Source organism: Suncus etruscus, chromosome 3, assembly GCF_024139225.1.
Source record: "Suncus etruscus isolate mSunEtr1 chromosome 3, mSunEtr1.pri.cur, whole genome shotgun sequence".
Taxonomy (NCBI): Eukaryota; Metazoa; Chordata; class Mammalia; order Eulipotyphla; family Soricidae; genus Suncus; species Suncus etruscus.
In genome coordinates this window covers 14631433-14642464 of record NC_064850.1, presented here as the reverse complement: position 1 = coordinate 14642464, position 11032 = coordinate 14631433, and the positions used below count along the sequence as shown (strand labels likewise).

At 40.1% G+C, this 11032-nt stretch overlaps 1 non-coding gene across 1 annotated transcript; it reads left to right on the top strand.

Moving 5' to 3' along the window:
- The first annotated feature begins 2915 nt into the window (after window positions 1–2915).
- LOC126005017 (small nucleolar RNA SNORA22) lies at window positions 2916–3045 on the top strand. Its single transcript, XR_007494204.1, has one exon. It is a non-coding gene; the product is annotated as a small nucleolar RNA SNORA22 (small nucleolar RNA).
- Window positions 3046–11032: the final 7987 nt, after the last annotated feature.

Here is an 11032-nt window from a genome sequence, read left to right as displayed (position 1 = left end):
GGCTGAAGCTCTTAGTCAGGAAGGGAATGTCCACCACTGCACCACTGCAGCGGATATGATTGGCTCAGCCTAAAGATTCTGAAAGAATTGAAATCAGCAGTTCATCAATATGGACCAATTGCTCCTTTTACTTGGGAAATTCTTGAATCTTTAAATTTATGGATGACTCCGAGTGACTGGTACCACATAGCTCATGCTGTGCTGGATGGTGGTGATTATTTAATTTGGAAATCAGAATTTGATGACTTTTGCAAAGAAACTGCTCAGAAAAACAAAGAGCAAGGAGGTCAAAGTGCTCATTGGTCCTTAGAAATGTTGGTGGGAAAAAGACCTTCTGATACTCCTCAGAAACAAAAATTGTACAGTGAGGCACCTTTATCACAGATACATTTAGCACTATAAGAGCCTAGAAAAGACTGCCTCATGAAGGCTCCTTTAGCTCCTCCTCTGCCTCTGTAAAACAAGGCCGGAGGAACCCTATAGTGATTTTGTGCACAATGTGGCAGAGGAACTGTTGGGATATGCTGAACTAGATAATCCTCTTATTTTGCAATTGGCTTTTGAGAATGCAAACCTAGCATGTCAGGCAGCTCTTAGGCCTAACAGGAAAGGAAAAACTATTAGGTTATGTACAACTATGTGCAGGTATTAGGGCATTCCGCAATATGAGCCTTACTGTGGGTGGTGTTTTAAACAGAGCAGGATATGTTCACAGAGGTTATAAAAGATGCTTTTCTTGTGGACAAGAGGGACATTTTCTAAGAGACTGCCCTAACAGACCAGGACTAAGAGCGAGACTCCCAGGAATCTGCCCCAGATGTAATCAAGGGCTGGGATATCAATAGTAGAAATAGAAAAAATGCCCAGAGACAACTGCCTGCTTTCCCACAATACATTTGCAGCTCCGCCCAGCCATATGCAGGGCAATCAACAGATGCAGTACATAATGTCGCCCTCATCACAGAACTTTTACATACCGGAGCGCAGGACATGGAATAGGTATCTAAGGGAAAACCTATGCTCACAGTGTGGCACGAAAAACCAAAAAAAAAAAATAATAATAAATAATAATAATAATGGAAAAGAATTTACACGCTGATGCAACTATAATTAAGCAGGGAGATTGGCCTCACTCATGGTCTCTAATTACTTCAATAACTCATTTACAAGATATAGGTCAGTCTACTAACCCCTTAACGAGTTCTACATATATTTACATTGGCAAAGTTTTGAAGGCCATTTGGGCAATGTGAAACCATATGTTATTCCTGGTCTATCTGTGAATTTATGGGGCAGAGATGTTTTAGGACAAATGGGTCTAGTTTTAGTAGATAGTAGACGATTGGATATCATGATGAGACAAGGTTATGTTCCAGGGCAAGGCCTGGGCAGGCACTCACAGGGAAGTATTACTCCCATAGAGCCTCACCCCAGACACAACAGGGCAGGATTGGGAAATTTACAATAACAAGGGAAATATTGATAATGATTATCCAGCAAATAAGTATATACCGTTTTTTAAAAATGCATGTTTGTATTTTTCCCATTATAACATCATTATATAATATATTATATTATATTATTATAGGAGACTATTAATAATGCAAAAATCATATTTATGAATGGGTCTTCTAATGGAAACGCTGCCTATGTAATTAATGATGTGTTCACCGTAATATCCACTGATCATACTTCTTCACAGTTGGTAGAATTATGTGGTTTTAAAAGTGTTTAAAAGTATAATGAGCCCTGGGGCCGGTGAGGTGGTGCTAGAGGTAAAGTGTCTGCCTTGCAAGCACTAGCCAAGGAAGTACCACGGTTCGATCCCCCGGCGTCCCATATGGTCCCCCAAGCCAGGGGCAATTTCTGAGCGCTTCGCCAGGAGTAACCCCTGAGCATCAAACAGGTGTGGCCCCCAAAAAAACAAAAAAAAGTATAATGAGCCCTTTAATCTATGCAGAGGTAGTGCATCTGTGGCATATTCTATACCTGTATTAGAGACAGTAAGTTTCCATGTAGTCAAAACACAGAGAAAAAATTTGCAAAGAATATCACCTTCCACGTAAAGTTGGTAAAATTTGGCTTAAGTTCAGCAGAAATAGTGCTAGCCTGTGTTTGTCTTTGTAGTTGCAAGTTTGATTGCTCTTCTAGAGATGGCAGAGAGTGGCGGGGGTAGAATTAAGCTTAGTGCATTGGGTGGTGTAAAGTAATTATCAAGACATTGGAAATTAGGAAACTTCCTAAATTCAGGTCTGTAAGGGTTAAAAGATTCTCCAGGGATAAAGAGCAATAAGGGGATAAGGGTACTAAACTCCCTTTATTTATGCCTCTCAGAAATTTTAGAGCAAGTTAATCACTTGTAATAACAGATTATTAGTAAATGAAAAACTTTTTGGTGTTCTAAATTTAAACGGACACAAAAGTGTTAAAATTTGAGTCTTTTATATATTTGGGTTTTTTTTGGGGGGGGCCACACCCGTTTGATGTTCAGGGGTTACTCCTAGCTAAGTGCTCAGAAATTGCCCCTGGCTTGGGGGGACCATTTGGGGATTGAACCGCGGTCCTTCCTTGGCTAGCACTTGTAAGGCAGACACGTTACCTCTAGCGCCACCTCGCTGGCCCGAGTCTTTTATATTTCTATTAGAAAATTTATTTTGATTTTTAATTATGTGGAAAATGTTGTGGTTCGCCTTTTTTTTTTTTTTTTGTTTTTGGGCCACACCCTGTGACGCTCAGGGGTTACTCCTGGCTATGCGCTCAGAAGTTGCTCCTGGCTTCTTGGGGGACCATATGGGACGCCGGGGGATCGAACCACGGTCCGTCCTAGGATAGCGCAGGCAAGGCAGGCACCTTACCTCCAGCGCCACCGCCTGGCCCCTTGTGGTTCGCCTTTTTAAATAATATTATTAATTTTATTGCACAGTGAACACCCAAGTGTGCTTTATAGTACCCTTGGTTTTAATTTTGTGCTACAGCAATGTCTGTTCTTTACCTGTGCATTGAAAGAACTATCCTTTTAAGTGTATTCAGAAAGTCATCATATATATATACTATATATATATATATATACAAACTGTATATTGTGTTAAAGTGAAGAAATCTAGTAATGATGAAAAAAATATTGTTAATTTTAGAGTAATTAATATTATGAAATTTTATAAGCAGGTTGTCAACAAGTATCAAATGTAATTTTTGTCTTAAGCTCTAAATATGGAAATGTATCAAGTGTCTAACTATATTTTATAATGATCTAAACATTTTGTTAATTTGGTATATATTTTTTTACAAATTATTAACTTCAGGGCTCTTTTTTTTTTTCGGGCCACACCCGTTTGATGCTCAGGGGTTACTCCTGGTTAAGCGCTCAGAAATCGCTCCTGGCTTGGGGGGACCATATGGGACGCCCAAGGATCAAACCGCGTTCTTTCCTTGGCTAGCGCTTGCAAGGCCAAGACCTTACCTCTAGCGCCACCTTGCCAGCCCCAGCTTTAGTTCTTCATACCTTTAATAGTCATAGTTTATGTTCTTGTGTTTAATAATTAAAATTGTAACACTTTATTGCAGCTGTCTTACTGTTCTACTGTGAAAATATTTTAAAGAGAACTTGTTTATTTAAAGCAGATGATATCATACTTCAAAGTGAAGACTCCTTCTACAGTGCTCATTAACCATTTTACTTAAAAGTTTGAACTGCTTATTAACCATTTTACTTAATGTTTTAAACTTCAAATTCGGATTCTTTTGGAAATGTTTTGTGCTAAATCTAAACCTTGAAGCTTTATTTTCAGCAAAGCTTCACTCCATCTACATTAAGTACTTTTAGAAGCTGGAAAAGTTTTCCTACCAAATTTTTTTCTTAAAAACATGCCAGCTATATATTTAAAAGCGCTTGTCCAATTTTACCTGGGTCAATTTTTCTAACGTAAGTTTTGGATCGATCCTTTTGTCTGTTCGTGTGTGTGTTGTGTTGAATGAATAGGCCATTCATGTGAAAAGTTTTGTTTGGTGCTGTTTGGTTTTGTGTGAAATGTCTGTTTATTTAGTATCTCTGTATTTCATGATAAAATACAATTTTCAAAGCCTTATTCATTTTTGAGATTTCAATTAATTTTTTCACAACGTGATCAGTCTGGTCACTTAGCAGATGGCAGACTGTGGCACCTTTCAACTAAAAAAATCAGTACACTTTGGAACAATGGAAAGGTCCATTAATTTGGCAAATGACAAGGCCCAGACCTAGTACTTATCTGGGACCATGGATCTGTGTGCATTTCTGACAGAAGAAGGAGCTACACGCTGGCTCCCGTAAAGACATAAAACAAACTAATCAAGCTGTCTCCAGGGCCACAACAGACCCTGAGAGTTCCCCTTATGTTCCTTCCACAGAACTTAAAGAGGCCACCTACTTCCAAAAGAGACTTCCAGAGGATGGGTCTGCAGGGAAATAATTCCAGATGACATCACTGAGGAGTGAGCATCCCCAGAGAGCACAGAATGAGGGAATATCTTGGAAAGAGACTGTAAAGGACACTTTTGCCATGAAAATTGAAATATCGATGTGTATTTGTCACTGATTCTGTCTGTTGTAATGCTGTGAAAAAATGAAAGACATGTGTTGCTTTAACATTTCTGATAATAGCCAGGAAATTCAGGATAAAATTGATAAATTATACCACCTGGCCTTAAATATTAAACAGAATGAGGGAATGTGGATTCTGTTTGGTTGGTTAAACATCCTTTTGCCTTCCTTCCTTGGCCCCCTCATTGGTTTACTATTGGTAATCTCATTTGGGTCATGGGTTTTTAAAAATATTAGCTGATTTTGTTAAGTATCAAGTTAATGATTTGCAGGCAAAACCTGTTCAGGTGCATTATCATTATTTAGGCTTGCAGGACAGAGGCTTCCCAGTGGAACCCTGTGAGACTGCATAATTCATGATAAAGCCATACACAGGAACAACCGTGGAGACATCCTGGCATGATACTTTACCCCAGCATGGGCCCTTAAAAAGGCATGTCAAGGAATACTGCACGGCCTGTGGGCCAAATTTAGCAAGGTCAAGTCAATGTTAGGGCAGTATGGGAAAAACCAAAAAATAAGATTTCTCTTTCACATCTTTTTTTTATTTTTGGTTTTTCGGGCCACACCGTTTGATGCTCAGGGGTTACTCCTGGCTAAGCGCTCAGAAATTGCCCCTGGCTTGGGGGGACCACATGGGACGCCGGGGGATCGAACCTCGGTCCTGATCCTTGGCTAGCGCTTGCAAGGCAGACACCTTACCTCTAGCGCCACCTCGCCGGCCCCTCTCACATCTTGCTTAATAGAGTTGCCCATCTCCATCCTGAGATTTTCTAGTTGAGCCACATGCATTGGTTCCTTTGGAATTTCAGGACTGGAAACCCTGACTAACTATGGAAAGGCACAATCAGGCCCAGAGTATTTGGGATTAGAGCACTAAACATCATTCATTTGGGCTGAGCCTATGCATTGGCGTGAAGCACAGTGATATATAAGGAGACCCTGGAATACAACCCCTTTGGGCCCCTTAACTGGGTACTGTCCATTGCCAGTGGGATTCCGTAGGCGATGAGCCTCGACGAAACTCCTTATAACTACAAACATTACCTGTGCACTGCTTGGCATTTGCATGATAAAAGTGCTAGAGCTAATCTGTACAGGTTAAATGGGATGATCCGGTGTTTGCCATGTAAAGTGGGCTACTGTTAAATGGATGCCTGGACCTCTCTGTTAAGCAACAACCTATTGGCTATCTTCCTATGTTTGGATAACTTTTCCTAGTATTACTATGGGAACATTGACTTCCTTCTGCTTCTGTTACACAGGTGACACCTGATTTGGGAAGCTGAAGTCTGATAGTCTTTCAGTATACCTGAAAAGTAAATAGCCTGTCAAGTGAAAACATCAATCCCTGAGAATATTATAAAATGCTCAGGCTCAGGATGTTTGACCAACTATATAGAACTACATAGAATAATTGAGAATGTAGGATAGCTATTAAACAATATAACCTCATAGTTATAGTTAGCATTTTATACTTTGATTCTTGCTTTATATTAGAAAAAAGGGGGGAAATGTAGGGAGCCCCTTAAGAAAAGGCAGAAAATGCAGGCACAGAAATTTGCTAAAATTAGGCAGCTTTGAGAATAAATGTAAACTTTTTTTTTTTGGTTAGAATAAATGTAAACTTTTTAAGATTTAAGGCTTGTATGGCACAGAAAGGCAACAAGCAAAGAGCTATGCTAAAAGCCTTAAGGAATAAATAAACATTTGAGATTTAAGATTTGTACAGAGGAGCCGGTGAGGTAGCGCTAGAGGTAAGGTGTCTGCCTTGCTAGCGCTAGCCAAGGAAGGACATCAGTTCGATCCCCCGGCGTCCCATATGGTCCACCCAAGCCGGGGTGATTTCTGAGCGCTTAGCCAGGAGTAAGCCCTGAGCATCAAATGGGTGTGGCCCAAAAACCAATAAATAAATAAATAAATAAAAGATTTGTACAGAAACAAAGCAGAGAATTTTGGTCTGGGAAACTGAGTCTAAAATTATGAGTTCTGTCATCTGTACATTCTGACCTGCCTGAGATGGGTTCCATTATCAGTACATCCCCAACCTGATGGAGACAGGTCCCATTAGCTGTACATTCCATCCTAATTGCTGATGGTTTCTGTTATCTGGACAATATGGTCTGTTCTATGTACAATTCCTATTGACATATTAATGAGAACTGTGCCCAAACAAAAATGCATATAAGCCAGGCCTTGAGTTTCAATAAATGGAATTGGATTCGGTCTTGGCTAGAATCCTTTTCCCACTTTTGTCTGTCTTTGTCTTTGTGTTTGCATCTCCCTCCAAGAAAGAATAACCACATCTAAACTGGTGTCCCTGCAGGAAGGGCAACCACAAGGGATCACTTCTTGTGGAACTAAAGGGGACACATGTAATGCTAAGGATCAAACGTGGGTTGACTGTATGCAAGGAAAGTGCCCTACTCATTGTACTATCTCTCTGGCCCATGATTTACAGTATTTTTTATTTATAGTATTTAAAATTGATTTGGACTTACTCTATGACTATAAACAATTTTAATAAATGCTTCACATATCTTTCTTTGGGGGGCACACCCTGTGATGCTTAGAGGTTACTCCTTGCTTTGAGCCCAAGAATTACTTCTGACATATTGTCAGGAGACCCTTATGGGATGCTGGAGATGAAATGCAGGTTGACTACATGCAAGGCAAATGACTATTGCTCTGGCCCCCCATATACTTTTTTTGTTTTGAGGTTACATCAGCATTTTTCAGGGGTTACTTCTGGCACTGCTTACCCACTCTACTACTGCTCTGACCTCCTATATGTGTTTTAAAATAGTGTCTACCCTACTCTTCTTATAGTATTTTATGGTTACTTTGGTTAATTTCTCTTTTTTGTCCTTTATTTTATTTTCATCTCCTTTCTGTTATTTTTTCTTCTCTAAAATTCTCCAAAAATTTACAGACAGCCCGCCCCCTGTTGCCACAAACTAGGCAGTTGGATTTCCCATATTTTGGGTAATTTCAGAGTTCAACAAACCTGGAATGCAATAGCTAAGCCTCACTCACCCTGGGAACTTCCTAAGCTATTGTTTATCCATAAAGCTGTGTATTTCTTCTGAACATCTGAATTACAGTCTGACTGTGTGACATATTCCTGGAGAGATGTCTATTTTGTTGAGTTGCTTTTCTCCACTATATCTCACCATAACCTTCAAACCTGGAGGGTTGCTTGTAATAAATCTGCTGTAAATTTTAAGAATGCTTCTTTGTATATAATTTCCCTTTTTATTTATCGTGCTGCTTTCAGTATTCTCTATGGTTTTCATCATTTTGATGAGGATGTGCCTGAGTTGTTTTTATTTGGGTCTTGTTTAGCTGGTACTACTCTTTAAGTGTCCAAGATTTGAGTGCATGCACTCCAGTGGAAATTTCTTAGCAATGATGTCTTTGACTGTTGCTTCTTCATAGGGGGTTTCTTCCTGGTTCTGCGACCCACAATGACTCTTACTTTGTTTCTGTTGAATTTATCTCCAAGTTCTATTATCATCTGTTTGTTTATTTTTGAGGATTTTCTCCATTTTCCATTTATTTATTTTGAGACTTCTTTTCCATCTTCGGTTGTTACCTAGAAGTTTTCTGCACTTCCTGTTCACGTATTTGGTCTTTAGCAACTGTTACTCTACAGGTGAGGCCTTCCAATGAATTTTTTATTTTGCTTACCAAATTTTTCAGTTTTGACATTTGTTTGTACTTTTCTCATTTCTGCTTTCATATCTGTGTTTTATTGGCCATCCGTTCCATGGTTTCTTTGAGCTTGTTGAACATCCTAATCATTTCCACTCTGAACTTGATTTAGAGAGGTTAGGGGATTGCTAATTCATTCGGTCTGATGGATTGCAGTTTTCAACAACAGAGCATGGTAGGGATTTGCTCTGCTTTACCGTGGTAATTTTTTGTAGTTTCTTTTTTGTTTATTTTGTTGTTTTCTTTTGTTTGTTTGATTTTGGGTCACGCCCGGCAGCGCTCAGGGGTTACCCCTGGCTCTAGGCTCATAAATCGCTCCTGGCATGCTCAAGGGGCCATATGGGATGCCGGGACTCGAACCACTGTCCTTCTGCATGCAAGGCAAATGCTGTACCTCCATGCTATCTCTCTGGCCCCAATTTTTTGTAGTTTCAAGGTGCTTTTTTTCCTGTGTCATTGTCAGCCTTCCCCATGCCAGGGGATTCTCCAAAGCTTATGTGGGTGAGAGATAATCTGGTGGCTGTGTAAGCTTTGGCCTGTTTGGGAAGCCACAACCCTGAATATGGCCTCTGACCTGTGTGGGTAAGCAGGCCACAGTCCCTTGGTCGTTGGAGCTTCTCTCATAGGTGTGCCCTGCCGGAGCCGGTGCCCCGAACTCCCCTTGGCACTGGTCTCAACTCCCTTTGTTGCTGTTGCCACTTTCGCCAAGGCTGGTGCCCATGCTCCCCTTGGCTCTGCTCAAGCCTGGAGTCTCTCGGGTGATTGGGACGCACTCATGGTTTGGTGCCTGCGCTACTCTAGGCTTGCTCTCATCAGATCTTCAAGAATTCCTTTGTTGATAAAGTCAATCGGGGCAGCTGGTGCCTGCACTCCTCCTCAGAGCTTGACCCAGTTTCTATCCCGTGATTATTCCCAACTCAGTGTCATCGGGGTCTCTTCTCTGCCCTACCTGTATGCCCCCACTCTTTGTGGCGAGTTTCCTACCAGGACATGTTCTCCTGAACCTCATCTTTGTTGACTTTGGATAGGAATACATTTGAAGAACATACCTAAACAAACCCTCACACGATGAATGTTGGTGTGCTATTGCTTTGCTTGGAACTTTGTTGGAATCACTGTGTTGTGTGGAGGTTTAGGTTTGTTGGGTTTGGTTTTAGGGCCACATCCAGCAGTGCTCAAGGCTTACTCCTGGCTCTGTGCTGGTGGCAGGAGAGATTACCGGAGTGCTGGGATCAAAAGGGTCAGCTGCATGCAAGGCAAGCATCCCACACACTATTCTCTCTCTGGCCCTGAGGAATGTATTATAAATGTTAACTCTAAATGGACTTTTCTAAGAAACAGTCTGTACAAATGAACTAAAAGCATTAAAATAGGGCCTGAACAATAGCTCAGTTGTAGGGCATTTGCCAGGTATGCAGCTGATGTGGGACAGACCTGGTTTTGATTCCCAGCATCCCATATGGTCCCCAGCCTGCCAGAAGCGACTTCTGAGTCCAGAGCAAGGAGTAAACCCTCAGTACCACCATGTGTGGCCAAAACACACACACACACACACACACACACACACCATTAAAACAAAATTTCTGAGAAAATCAAACATTTTTTTGTCATTGTACAGTGACAAAGAGTACATGATGAGAAACTCAAGAGACAACAATTTCAGTTCTGAAATAAAATAAAAAGAGCTACATTAGTATTTCAAAATTTCTTTTACAATTAAAATGTATATAATTCAGAATAAAAACTTTCATAAACATTTGGGGCCTGAGCAAGTATAGCAGGTAGGGAGCTTACCCTGTACATAGCTGACCCAAGTTCAATCCCTGGCACCACCTATGGTCATCAAGCCATGCCAAGAGTAATTCCTGAGAGCAGAGTCAGGAATAAGCATTTCCAGGTGTGTCTAAAAACAATAAAAGCCCTGACAAAACAAACTTTTATGAACATTATATTCTATCCTTTTTTTTTTTTTCGTTTTTTTTTTCTCTCTTTTTTCTTCTCTCTCATTCTTGAGGAGGGAGGAGGGAGGGAGAGAGAGGGAAGGAGGAAGAGAGAGAGAGAAGGAGAGAGAGGGAGAGAGGGAGAAAGGGAGAGAGAGAGGGAAGGAAGGAGAGAGGGAAGGAAGGAGAGAGAGAAGAAGGGAGGGAGAAAGGGAGAGAGAGGGAAGGAGCGAGAGAGGGAGGGAGGGAGAAAGGGAGAGAGAGAGAAGAAGCGAGAGAGGGAGGGTTCTTTCTTTTTTTTCGTTTTTTTTTATTTTTTATTTTTTTTCTTTTTTTTTTTCTATCCTAAAAGTGGTAGCAATTAATATCTTTTAGTCTATGTAAGTAACAGATAAACCAATACTTTTCTTCCTATTCTGCAAATCCATGGTCAATGCACTTGATTTAAAGGAATGTGTGTGTATGTTTAATTATTTAAACATTATTTATTGATGTTATCTGACTACTTTTGGAGATTCCTAAGTATATAAAAGAAAATTTAAAAAACTTAATACTTTTTCTCAGATAAAAATAAAAATATTTTTTCTGATTAACCTGTGTAAGAATTGTATGCAGAAAGGTGAGATTTTTGCTATATGGACAAATAATTACGCTTCAGGTTGGAATAATTTTTAATTTTATGTTATCTTCCTCTAAAAAGAAACCAGAAAAAGAGTCATACAAAATTAAAAGACCAGTAAGCACTTTTAAATGATTTCTTTTATACAGCAACTTCTTTGCAATTGTACTACTTTGTGAA